The sequence below is a fragment of the Cibotium barometz genome, chromosome 43 (assembly GCF_041138505.1).
Source record: "Cibotium barometz isolate CiBa-2024 chromosome 43, ASM4113850v1, whole genome shotgun sequence".
Lineage (NCBI taxonomy): Eukaryota > Viridiplantae > Streptophyta > Polypodiopsida > Cyatheales > Cibotiaceae > Cibotium > Cibotium barometz.
In genome coordinates, this window is record NC_141088.1 from 12,568,858 (window position 1) to 12,582,046 (window position 13,189).

At 37.4% G+C, this 13,189-nt stretch overlaps 1 pseudogene; it reads right to left on the minus strand.

Annotated features, from left to right (window-relative positions):
- On the minus strand, positions 1–2,448 carry LOC147613540 (uncharacterized; annotated as a pseudogene).
- Positions 2,449–13,189: the final 10,741 nt, after the last annotated feature.

Sequence of the window (13,189 nt, forward strand, 5' to 3'; positions counted from 1 at the left end):
TCAAAGAACAATGCTTGATTCATTAAGAGCAGTAACACACATCTAAGTATGTTTGGAAGGTACCTCATACCTACATCTGATATAGACCTCAAAATAAAGAGATCACTCTTGTGACTGAAACCACAAAACCTTGCTGTGAAAAGCAGGAAGCATCTAACCCACACAACATTGAATTCAAATGCAAAGAGCAGGCATAATAAGCTTAATAGAATGCTCTGCTACCATAGTATAATTTGGAGCCCCCTTTCTTTCCCCCTTCCCTGACTTTCTTCTCTGCTTGCACGCCTCTCAACACAGCAGAGTCTTGGGCCTCCATGTTGAATGAGAACTTCCTGTCTGCAAGCTTCTCTGTGAACTGCTGCATGCTTTTAAAGTATAAATCCACAAAATGCTCCTGATTGATGGCCAACTCCGGCTCCACAGAGATGTTCAAAAGAGGTGCAATGTATGATAAGGCTTCATTTTCTTGGCAGGTGGAAAGGATGTGGTCCTTGTCTTGCGTCTCCCTCAATGCAATTGGAGACCGACCAGCAATGCTTTCTACTGAAGACAAGCTCGTAGCAGGTTGTGCCCCTATAAAGAAGGGGGATCCAGATATGTGCTCCGTGGCCATACTGAAATAAGCTGAAACTGAGATCTCCTCATGCGATTCAGATGGTGACGTAAAACTCGCCGATGTGTGTGAATTTCCCTTACCAAAGGGGAATCCTCCATGCATTTTTCTTCCCTTGGACTCAATAGCATTTCATAATCCACATCCCCTATGGGAGATGCATACAATTGTCCCAATGCAACAGCCCTATACAGGTCTTGGTTTTCTGGAGACACCCCATGGTCTCCATGTCCTCCATGATAGTTTTCACAATAGTCTCCATGCCCTCCACGCACAAGTATGCCGTTTGATTCAGTATGCTCTTCAAGAGTGGCATCGACTGCCATTTTATTGTACATTGCAACGAAATGCTGGTCCTCTGAAGTGGATTCAAAGTCCAGAAACTCAACCTTGCACAAGCTGGCTGTCGCAACACTTGATTGTCCACAATCCATCATGACTTCATGAGAGTTTGGGGATGACAGACAAGCTGCTGTCCGGTCGCCCTCAAGCACCATTTTACCACCCAGTTCAATGCCGACATTGTCAAGGAATGAAAGAGAGAGATGCACTAAGCCTGCCGGAGTGTAGAAAAGGTCAGTGGAAGTTAAACAATACTCATGAGTTTGCTTCCCTTTTCCATACAAGGTCTTGAGAGGCACCAGCACAAAGCCGAGAAGCTGGTCCTCTAGATAGTTTCTAGCACAGCTCGTCATCCAAATCTCACACTTGAGAACAGCATCTAGTCCACAAACTGGAATCTGAAGGCTTTGATTGAAGACTGGGTTTTTCCCCCCTGCCTTGACAAGCTGAGTGGGATACACAACACTTTGAGAATGGGTTAGTAGAAACTTAGCATACACATCTTGATTTCCATATATGCAAATGTTATGGATGTCCTTAGCATGGTGGATGGTCACATGCAGGATACCATCCGTCTTTCGAGCTTGGTTGTGCATGCTGTGTTCACCATGTGTGCTATGTTGCTCCATGTGTGGCTCATTCAAAAACAGTTGGAGCTAGGGTTATGGGGCATGAAGGAAGGCACTAAGCTCCAAGATGTGTTGCGATCGGCCATGAGAGATTTGGCAGTGTATGTGCAGCGGAGGAGGCAAGGGTATAAGAGGGGTTTAGGGATACATCCTAGCTTCTATATATCCAACACATGATGATCACAGCCCAGCGGTAGGAAAGGCTCTACCATCATTCCATCCTCACCCCCTTCATCGGGAAAGGCTCATGCTCTACCATCATTCCCTCCTCACCCCCCTTCATCAAGCACAAAAATCTGCATCTGCAGCACACCCACATCCCTCAAACATCCTTCTCTCCATCGCCCATTTTAAAATCGTCCTTTCCTCCATAGCCCATTTGCAAATTTATCCTAAACTTTCCTTTCTATAGCAGGCGCCCACCATCAAATTTCCCAATCGCCCACCAGGGGTTTCCCCCTTCTGGCGACCGCCCACTACAAAATTTGTCCTCCTTATTCACTATCCCAACAGTCGACTTTCCCCTCGCGAGCCTCTTTGATACTAAACCCACCTGCCCTCAGCGCAGTTCTGCTCAAATTCAATTTCATAATTTCAAATAGGTACTCTCAACGAGAGCTCAATTTCTCAGACAATTAATCCATTCCAACTTGCCATCTTAAAAAGGGAAAAGAAAAGAAAAAAAACATTTGGATTTTCTGATAATTTTTCTACCATTACAAATTGAGAAGATGATATGTAAAAAGCTAGAGAGCTCACATGCCCCACCTGTTGCAAGCGAAACAGCACTTGAAGCTCCGAGTGTACTAGACACCCTTCTGATCTTGTGTTCAGAAAACCGTCAGCCTCGTGCTTTCCCTTATGCAAAAGCGCCTACTCTTCCCAATGAACAAAAAAGGGGTCTTGAATCACCCATGATATATTCCTTTAACAAATACTTTTTGATTGTAGCTTGTTATCCTATTTACGTTTCTTGGAAATATATATTATACTATACAAGGGCTATTACATTATGACCATCCTTTCATCTCTCAAAAGTTACCCAGTACTTCTGATGATTTCAAAACCAAACACACTGCACACTGTTCAAACCAGACACACTCCACACTATTCAATCTTCATTCAGCCATTTACATATATTTATCCCAAATCTTGTGGGGAAGAGACTTGATGTAAAAATCTCTAAGAGAGAAAAGTTCATGGAGAAACAGACTCCAAAAGGGTTTTTAACTAAGCCAATTCCATGCGCAAGCAAAGCAGTTGGGATTAATATTAGATGGGATTAATGTTCTTTTATCTTTGAAGATAAGAATCCTATTATGTACATTTCTCCTTGCACTTGGTAGACATGTAGTAAGGACTCGTGAGCATTTGCTCCCTTGCCTCTCAAAAGAGAGGTATAGATCCGAATTGACCCTTGTGGCATGTATTGAAGAATAACCTCTCTCATTTTTTAAAAAAATTTTAAAAGGGACTCAAGAGCCTAAGGACTCATGAGGCAAGACATCATTACAAGTTCAAGCTTAGACAAGACATTGGCAAAGCCCAAGGACTCATGAGACAAGACATCATTACAAGTTCAACCTTTGACAAGACATTGGCAATCATAACACAATGTCATGCAAGGAGCCAGCACGCATGAGGAGGAGATTTAACCCAATCCTTGTTGATTGATGGTGATGTTTATTTTGCGCACAGTTTTCAAGTCTATGGTTTATCTTCCATGTTTATTTCCATGTCAATGTTTAATATGTTGGAATCTGTTATTTGTTTGGACCCCTTGAAGAAATTTTTTAGATGGCTAGTTCTTTGGAGCAATGACGGGGGAAACGTTGCTTCGTCACCATCGAGACTCGGCTCCCACAAATCATGAGCTAAGTCTTCGTTACAATTACTCTTTACCAGTTGTAATTAAATTATTACATGCATATTTTGTGTTGTCTAATCAACTATTTTGCAGCTAACCGACATGATATCTTAGCTAAGTATTTACTATACTCTCTCTATTTTTTTAATTTCAAATATTCAAGCATTTTGAGAGTATACTATTTACAATTAAACCTTAATTTATTGTTCCTCAATCCTTTAAATTTGTTTAAAATGGTCAAACAATATCCTTTTATATTATATAAGGGCTATTACATCATGACCATCCTTTCATCTCTCAAAAGTTACCCAATACATCTGATGATTTCAAAACCAGACACACTGCACACTATTCAGTCTTCATTCAGCCATTTACATATTTTATTCCAAATCATGTGGGGAAGAGACTTGATGTAAAAATCTAGAAGAGAAAAAAGTTCATGGAGAAATAGACTCCAAAAGGGTTTTTAACTAAGCCAATTCTGTATGCCAGCAATGGATTAATATAAGATGGGATGAATGTTCTTTTATCTTTGAAGATAGGAATCCTATGTACATTTCTCCTTGCACTTGGTAGACATGTAGTAAGGACTTGTGAGAGCCTTTGCTCCCTTGCCTCTCAAAAGAGAGGTACAGATTCAAATCAATCCTTGTGGCATGTATTGGAGAATAACCTCTCTCATTTTTATTTTTATTTTAAAAGGGACTCAAGAGCCCAAGGACTCATGAGACAAGACATCATTACAAGTTCAACTTTTGACAAGACATTTACAAAGCCCAGGGACTCATGAGACAAGACATCATTACAAGTTCAACCTTTGACAAGACATTGGCAACATGAAGAGAATTGCCCCAAGACTCAACTTAGGGGACTTGCAAAGTGGTGGGTCACAACTTGATTTTTTAGAGGGTAACTTGCTCGTTGAAGTTAAAATATTGCCGAGAAAATGCATAAACATTGGCCACTTTGCTGTATTTTTTTATGTTTGACTAAAATTGTCACTTGTAAAAAATGTTTAAAATAAGCAAAATGCAAAACCCCTGTTAAAAATCAAGCTGAGTTACAACCATTGAATGAGAGGGTTAAGTCACCTAAATAATGTAAGCCTTTGATAAGACATTGGCAAGACTAAGAGAAATTCCCCATGCCAACTTAGGGGATTTTTAGAGTGGTAGGTCACAACCAGGCTTAGTTTTTGATGGGCTACCGTGTCCATCAAAATTTAGTTAATACCTAGGAAATGCATAGAAATTTGTCACTTTAGTGTATTTTTTGATGTTAAATTATAAATTTTGATTTTAAAAATGATTAGCTTTGGCCTTTCTCACTTGCAAGCATTTATTAGGAGAAGGGACTTGAATGCAAAAAGAAAATATGTTAAGCATGGGGCATCTCATTAAGCTATATCATCTTTAACAAGACTTCATACAAATAGAGGATACCTCCAAGTTCAACCTTGGACAAGACATTAGAAAGACTAAGAGAAATGTGCCACACTAACATAGGGGACTTGCAAGGTGGTGGGTCATAACCACACTTGATTTCTTATAGACTACCTTGCCCATCAAAATTTATACATTACCTAGAAAATACATAAAAATAAGCCATTTGAGAATATTTTTTAATACTTAAGTGAAATTGTCACCAATAAAAAATAGCATTCAAAGTAAACACAAAAACCCATGTTAAAAATCAAGCCCAATTGCAATCCTTAAAATTGAGGTTCTAAGTCACCTAAAAAATGTAAGTGAAGGCAAAAAAGGGAGGTGACAGAAGAGTTACTTACAAGACTAACCAATTAGCTTGGGCCTTTGTCACTTATGGGAATTTATTAGGGAGGGATTTGCATGCAAAAAGAGAAGTCCCTTAAGAGGGGGGAATTTCTCTAAGGCATAATATCTTTGATAAGACTTCATTTAAATAAAGGATAACTCAGGGTTCAGCCTTTGTGTGTCATGATTTGCCCGTTTATCTCTCTGTGGTTAATTGGGGATGCCTAATTACCACTATGTTCATAGCATCGCACTTGGGTGATTCTGAATATTCCATGTGTAGTACATATGAAATTAGGGATGGATGGAACTAAGTGTTTGTTATATGCACATTATGTGTGCATATACTAGGAGGCTAACTCACAGTAGGCTTGTGAGCATGGGAGCATGGAAACAAGCTCTAGTGGAGCATGGGTTAGGACTAACCTTAAGGGTTAAGGTTAGGGTCAGGCATCCAAGGGTCACACATGGGAGATGGAGAGTCAAGTCACTTGACACTTGAGGGCCCTCCTATATAATAGGGGCATGGGGCACACTCAAGGGGAGCTTAGGCTATGGTCTCTTGATGTTATCTTGGAAGCTAAGGCTATGTTATCTCGAGGCTAGGTTATGATAAACTGTTCTCTTGTATAGAGGATTATATCTACTCACCTACCATTTCACACTATAGCTACATGCTACTGGATTGGAGTTATACCTCTTGATGGTATGGGACATCAAGGTAAAGGTATGATGTACTTCATTATAATTCATGTGTGCATCCCTTGGGCTCGGTGGTGGTCGGGTGGATGAGATTATGCCTGATTAATGCATGTTTATGCATAACAATTATCTAGAGAGATCTTAGGATTTTAACAGTGTTAGACTTAATGTTTATGTGATGTTGTGTAACTTTAGCATGCATTGCTAATGTGAATGTTTTTGAATGGACAACCTTATGTAGGTTGGTGAGATTAACGAGCTTTGTGCTCGTAAGCCGGAATGGCTGGGACATGATGGCGGTGATATGGCATGAGTAATTACTGAGAAGGTTATTCTCAATTTTGGTATTTGGCCGTAGTATCTACTACGAGATTTTGTATCATAGTTGGCCGTCCACCTTTTTTATAATTGGGCGTGGACTTAGTGATTTTGTTGCACGTGAATAAGCCCTTGGGGTTTCTTATATATTTTTCATTTAGTGGTTTAGATAGGAAAGATTTATCTTAGCTTTTGGTTAAAGCAACTCCAAAAACTCCTACTTTTGTAAAAGGGCAAGCCCATGCATAAGAGTGCATCTATTTTTGGCATGTGACACTTCTTAGGGAGGAGAGGGAGAGGGGGAGGGGGGAGCCTGGACCCAACATTGTGTACAAGGTGATGTCCTCTCTATTTTCTTGTAATGTTGTTTTATTTCTCTTGTTTTATGCTATGCTATGCTCATCTTGTCAATTTTAATTCCAATTCAATGCTTTAGTCTTTGTGTTATTTGTGAGTTTTTAATTATTCTTCAAAAAGTATTTCAAGATTCTGTGTGAGTGGTATGAGAGAATAGGATACTTGATTTGAAGAATGGAGGAAACTCTCTAAAATCCAAGGGGGTAGAGTAGTGAAAGGCTTAAGGACCTTTGGACGAAAATTAGGAGGTTCATGGGGAAATTGTGGACCCTTGGATCAAGGTTTTGATCAATTGTGGACCCTTGGATGAAGGTTTTGATCAAGAGATGGGAGTAAATCATCACCTTCTTCTTAAAACCACCAAGCACAAGTAGAAAACCATACTTGAAGATTGAAAGTGGTTTTACTCTATGCACTATCTTCCTCAAATCCAACCATATGGATGGATTCACCATAGCCCAAAACCCTTAGAGCCTCACTCTCTAATATTCAAAAGATTGATGGCTGCCATATTTATATATATATATATTATATATTATATATATTATATATATATATATTATATATTATATATATTATATATATTATATAATATATATATATATATATATATATAATTTTATTTGTTTCTTCTTCTTCTCTCCACCCTTCCCTAGCGACCGACGGCGGTGATGACGGATTCCTGCATCTTCATTGTTTACCAAGGTGCACTGCACGCTGTTCTCAGGTCGTGGGGATAGCCCTTTTTCTTTTTCTTTTATTAAAAATAAAGCTTTGATTAAAAGCCATGGGCCGAGCTTCAAATTTAAAACCTTACATTTAAAACTTTAGTTAAAGCTTAAGATATTTTAAAATTATGAGCTTTATATATATATGTGTGTGTGTGTGTGTGTGTGTGTGTGTGTGTGTGTGTCGACTTCAATAGCTAGCCTGAAGAGAGCTTTGGTTAAAGCTTTTCGCTTAGGCATTTAAAAGATTTAAAGCCTTTTATAGAATAGGCCTTACTTAAATCTTATAGAGCTTACTTAAAGCTTAGTTTAAACCTTACGTAAAACTTTAGTTAAAGCTATAAAAAGCTTTAATCTTTGGATGTTTTTAAGAGAGAGAGAGAGAGAGAGAGAGAGAGAGAGAGAGAGAGAGAGAGAGAGAGAGAGAGAGCCTTATGCACTCCTTTATTTGGGATACCTTTATAAAATCTTGAATAATCCTTGACTAACTTTAATGATTAAGCTTAAATTACTAAAAGTTTCTAACTTAAAAGTATATGTACGGGGGCCAACAAGACTTTAACATGATCACGTTTTCTTTATAATAAAAAAAGAGAGCTTGAGCTTTTCAAAACTTAAGAGCTTTATAAACTTATATTGAGATGATCCATAGAAACCCTGTTAAAATTCAAGACAGTAATGCATATTAGAGAGAGTTCTATTCTAGTTGACCTTGTCTCATCAATGACTAGAATTCTCAAATCCAACGTTAAATTTATGTTTCTTACTTACTCAAGGCTTTATGTGCAATTTTTTAAAAGGTTTCTGATTTATGTCATTGAAACTTTTGTTAAATAATATTTCCTCAATCTTCAACAAAAACACTTTTGTTCACAAGTTAATTTGCCACCATGAAATTGAGACGAAGCTTCTACCACCTTGGCTTGGACTTTATATCGACAATGGCTAATCCATCTTTGATCTGGACACTTCTTTTTGCCCTTAGAGAGACAATACAACCCGCACATTTGTCTCTTGGTGGAGAAACTCATCGACCACGAACCTCCTCCTTAGACTTTCCTTGCTGGATGGGGTCCTCTTATCTTATGGACGCATGGAATTGCTTGGGACTCGGCTACACAAAAGTCATGGATTTTGACATCTTTCCCAAATGCATTATCCAAATTGCACATTCTATTTTTCTTTAATATGATGTCTGAAATACGCATCCACATCTCTAATTTCATAGGAGAATTCGTGATAATAGCCATTACCAATCTTATGAACACTTTTCCTCGTCACCTTTTTAGATTGTATGAGCAGGGCTCTTGGCACCCTTGGCCCTAGGCAAAAATTCCTTACTAGCACCTTGTTTTATCAAATCTTTACTTCAATTATTTTTGTAACCTTCTTTTGAATATTTATAGTTAAAAAATATAATTTTTCATCAATTCACGTTGCTTTCTCGTTTTTTGTTTCTAAATTCCAATAAGGTATTCTCAATGTAGAGCATCATTGTGTAATTGAATCCATATAAGGTGCTATATTCTTACTCTTGACTCAATCTTATGATTTCCAAGTTTCATATTTATTATTCAAGTTTATTTTAACTTCAAATGCAAAGTAATCTTTCATCATCATCTAGGTAACTACATAGATTTAGACTTGTTATTTGAACTGTTTCAAAACACAAGGTTACTTTCTTCAAATTTGAGAGATTCTTGCTATAAATATCTTATAAAGGTATTTATACAAACCTTAGGTAACTACATAGATTTAGACTTGTTATTTGAACTGTTTCAAAACACAAGGTTACTTTCTTCAAATTTGAGAGATTCTTGCTATAAATATCTTATAAAGGTATTTATACAAACCTTAGGTAACTACATAGATTTAGACTTGTTATTTGAACTGTTTCAAAACACAAGGTTACTTTCTTCAAATTTGAGAGATTCTTGCTATAAATATCTTATAAAGGTATTTATACAAACCTCAATGAAATTATGCCTTACATTTTATACCAGTTTATTTTGTTTGATTTAATTTGACCTATTCTTCTTTTATGTCTTGAACTTTGTTATTTTCATTCATAAGAGTGAGTTATTATGAAATAGTTAAATTCAAGTTTTCATTTTATTAAACAAGATTGTTAGAATTGTTACTATTCATTCATATTTATATTTGTGCTTAATCCTTTGATGTATTGAAAAGTCAATTCTATCTATTGTTTATTTATAACCTCACACCCTCTCAAACAACTTTTCAATTCAAGGTTAGTATCTACTATCTTGTATCCATAATCTAGTTATCTTTTAATCTTATGATGTTAATCTTCTCACAAATTATGTCCAAGACTTTATATTGCCTATCCATAAAAAGCATAATGATTTGCATCTCTTTGGAGTATTTAAATCGTTTTGGCATATAATTTCAATCACACCACAACGACGGAGGTATGTGTTCACTTCATTTAACCAATCATTCACATTTTCAGCAAAGTCAATTAAATTTTCTTTTATTTTTATAAAAATCTAAACACTCCCTTCAAGAATAGTTAAACTCTATTTGTCAATTCTTGAATGGATACCTGAGCGGTTTTTCCGTACCTATCTCGACCTCGTCTAATCTTACTTTCAAACATGGGCAAATTGATATGATGCAACTGAGGAGAGTTGCTATCCCAGGTAGGAGGGATGTCACGGTTTGTCCATCCGTCTCCTGTGGTTAATTAGGGACACCTAATTACCACTATGTTAGTAGCATGGCACTTGGGTGATTCTGAATATTCCATGTGTAGGACATGAAATTAGGGATGGTTGAAACTAAGTGTTATATTTATTGCTTATGTTCTGTCGTGTAACTTCAACCTTGTATAGGTTGGTGAGATTGACGAGCTTTGTGCTCGTAAGCCGAAATGGCTGGGACATGATGGCAGTGATATGGCGTGAGTAATTATTGAGAAGGTTATTCTCAATTTTGTTATTTGGCCGTAGTATCTCTACTTTAAGATTTTGTATCATAGTTGGCCGCCCACCTTTGTTATAATTGGGCGTGGACTTAGTGCTTTTGTTGCACTTGAATAAGCCCTTGGGGTTCTTTATATATTTTTCATTTAGTGGTTTAGATAAGAAAGATTTATCTTAGCTTTTGGTTAAAGCAACTCCAAAAACTCCTACTTTTGTAAAAGGGCAAGCCCATGCATAAGCGTGCATCTATTTTGGGCATGTGGGCTAATTTTCTAAATAAAGCATAAATACCCAAGAAGTGGGAGGATGTCGACACGTCTTGGGGGGGGGGAGATTGGACCCAACAAAGTGTACAAGGTGATGTCCACTCTATTTTCTTGTGATGTTCTATTTCTCTTGTTTTACGCTATGTTATGCTCTTTTCATCTCAATTTGAATCAAGTCTATGCTTTAATTTTTTATGTATTGGTGAGTTTTTATAATATTCTTCAACAAGTATTTTAAAGATCCCATGTCACTTTGACAAGACATTGGCAAGACTAAGAGAAATGTTCTATGTGACTCAGGGCACTTGTAGAGTGGTGGGTCATAACCATGCTTGATTTTTGATGGGTTTTATTACATGCCAAATTTTATATATCACCTAGAAAACACATAAAAATGAGTGATTTTAGTGTGTTTTTCTAATGTGTTCAACCAGATTGCACACTCAGTACACTCATCTTTATCATTGACAATCTTCCTAAGAAATGAAGCCTCTACTTCTCAAAATCCTCAATGGCAAACGTTTCCAATGGGAAGAAAAGATTCTATATCCCAACCCCCCATCAAGAGCCTCATTGTACAACATATCCTCTATGTCAACTACCCCTTGAATGTCAAAACAGCCAACAGCTTTATTCCACCACCTATAAGGCCTTGACCTCCAATAGCTTCTCCCAAAAGCAAGCATATCTAATCAACTCCACCCCAAATTTCACCCACTATGATAGCCACAAAACCTCTCCTCTTTGCATAAGGCTACTTTGATGGAAATAGTGAATTTTGGATCCCAAAGAGACCCTTGAAGCCAAATAAACGGAATTCAAACAAACATCCCAAGGAAGTAGAAGAAGAAGAAGAAGAGAATCAAACCAAGAGACAAAAACTTAGGAAAAAGAACCAAAAATGCTTAAACCCTTCTAGGTATTAATGGTGGTGGTGTTACGACCAACAAAGGCTACTAGAAGCACATGGGCACCACCAAGAAAGGCTACTAGAAGCACATGGGTACTATGAAGAAAATAGTCTCATTTTGCTACCCAAACACATACTAGTAGAAGCACATGGGTACTATGAAGAAAATACTCTCATTTTTCTACCCAAACACAATCCCTCTCCTTCTATAAGCTCAAACAATAACCACCAAGGAACCAAAACCACAAGCTCCTCAAAGTCAACTAAGATGGGTGTTTAAGAATGTTTTGAACACCCAAGGATACTAACACCATTGTATGGACCTGCCCAAGCCACATAAAAGAAATAGATCTTTACCATTGACTACCATCTAAACTTCTACACCAAGGCCACAAACGTTTTAGCAACTAAAAGCAAAGAAAGTAGCATCAAGTCCCTTTTCCGGTCCTTTCCCAACCACAGGCTAAACAAGTAGGGCATAATAACCTTTTTCCAACCAAGGAAAGCCACAAGAACCTTCTTGCTGCATGACAATGAAGAACAAGGGCAAGTAAAAGATAGATCTACCCTGACTCCAAATAGTGAATTTAAAAAGCTATCTACTTCATCCCTTACGTGAGTGGAAACCACGAACATGAATAAAAAAAAGATGTTGACATGGGATCTCAAATACTTTTTGAAGAATAATTCCAAAAATCACATAAACATCAAGAACTAAACCATATAATTGAACCAAATCAACAAGAAGAGCATAAAATAAAATAAAAACATGAGATAGAATACACATCACCCTTAACACAGTATTGGGTGCAATACTCCCCCCCCCCCCCAAAAAAAAGTGTCGGCATCCTCCCACTTCTTGGGTATTTATGTCTTTATTCACAAAAATAGCCCACATGCCAAAAATAGTTTCATGCTCTTGCATGGGCTTGCACTTTACATAAAATAGGAGTTTCTTTTACCAAAATCTAAAACAAATCCTTCCTATCCAAAGCACTAAGGAAAAATACATATAAACACCCAAGGGCTAGTTCACGTGCAACCAATTAATAGGTCCATATTCAATATAAAAAAAATAGACGGCTAACAAAATACAAAAATATCTCGTAGTAGATACCACAACTAAAATACCAAAATCATTGGCTATCCCATAAAAGCCAAAATACTAAAAGAAAACTTTCTAGGTAATTGCTCATGCTAGATCACCGCAATCATGTCGCAGCCATAGCGACTTACGAGCACAAAGCTCGTCGATCTCACCAACCTACAGGTTTTCCATTCAAACACATTACACATTAACAGCACCTGCTAAATTTACACAACACATCAACATTAAATCTAACACAGTTTCAACCATCTCTAAATTCATATGTTCTACACAGAATATTCACAATCACCTAAGTTCCATGCTTCAAACATAGTGGTAATTAGGCATCCCCCAACTATCCACAGAGGGACGGATGGATAAACCGTAACATGCCTCCTACCTGGGATAGCAACTGTGCTCAGTTTCATTATATCAACTGGCTTGTGTTTGAAAGTAAGATTGGATGAGGCCGTAAGCGCAGAAAAACCACTAGGGAAAACTTGATCAGCACATAATGCATATTTTCAAAAACAAACCAATCAAATGATCATATGTGAATCGAGTGTAAGTGTCCTATACCATAGAGGCGCATTCCACATAGTCATAATATGGTAAAAGATACTAGACATAAAGGTGTTTGGTGTAAGTACATG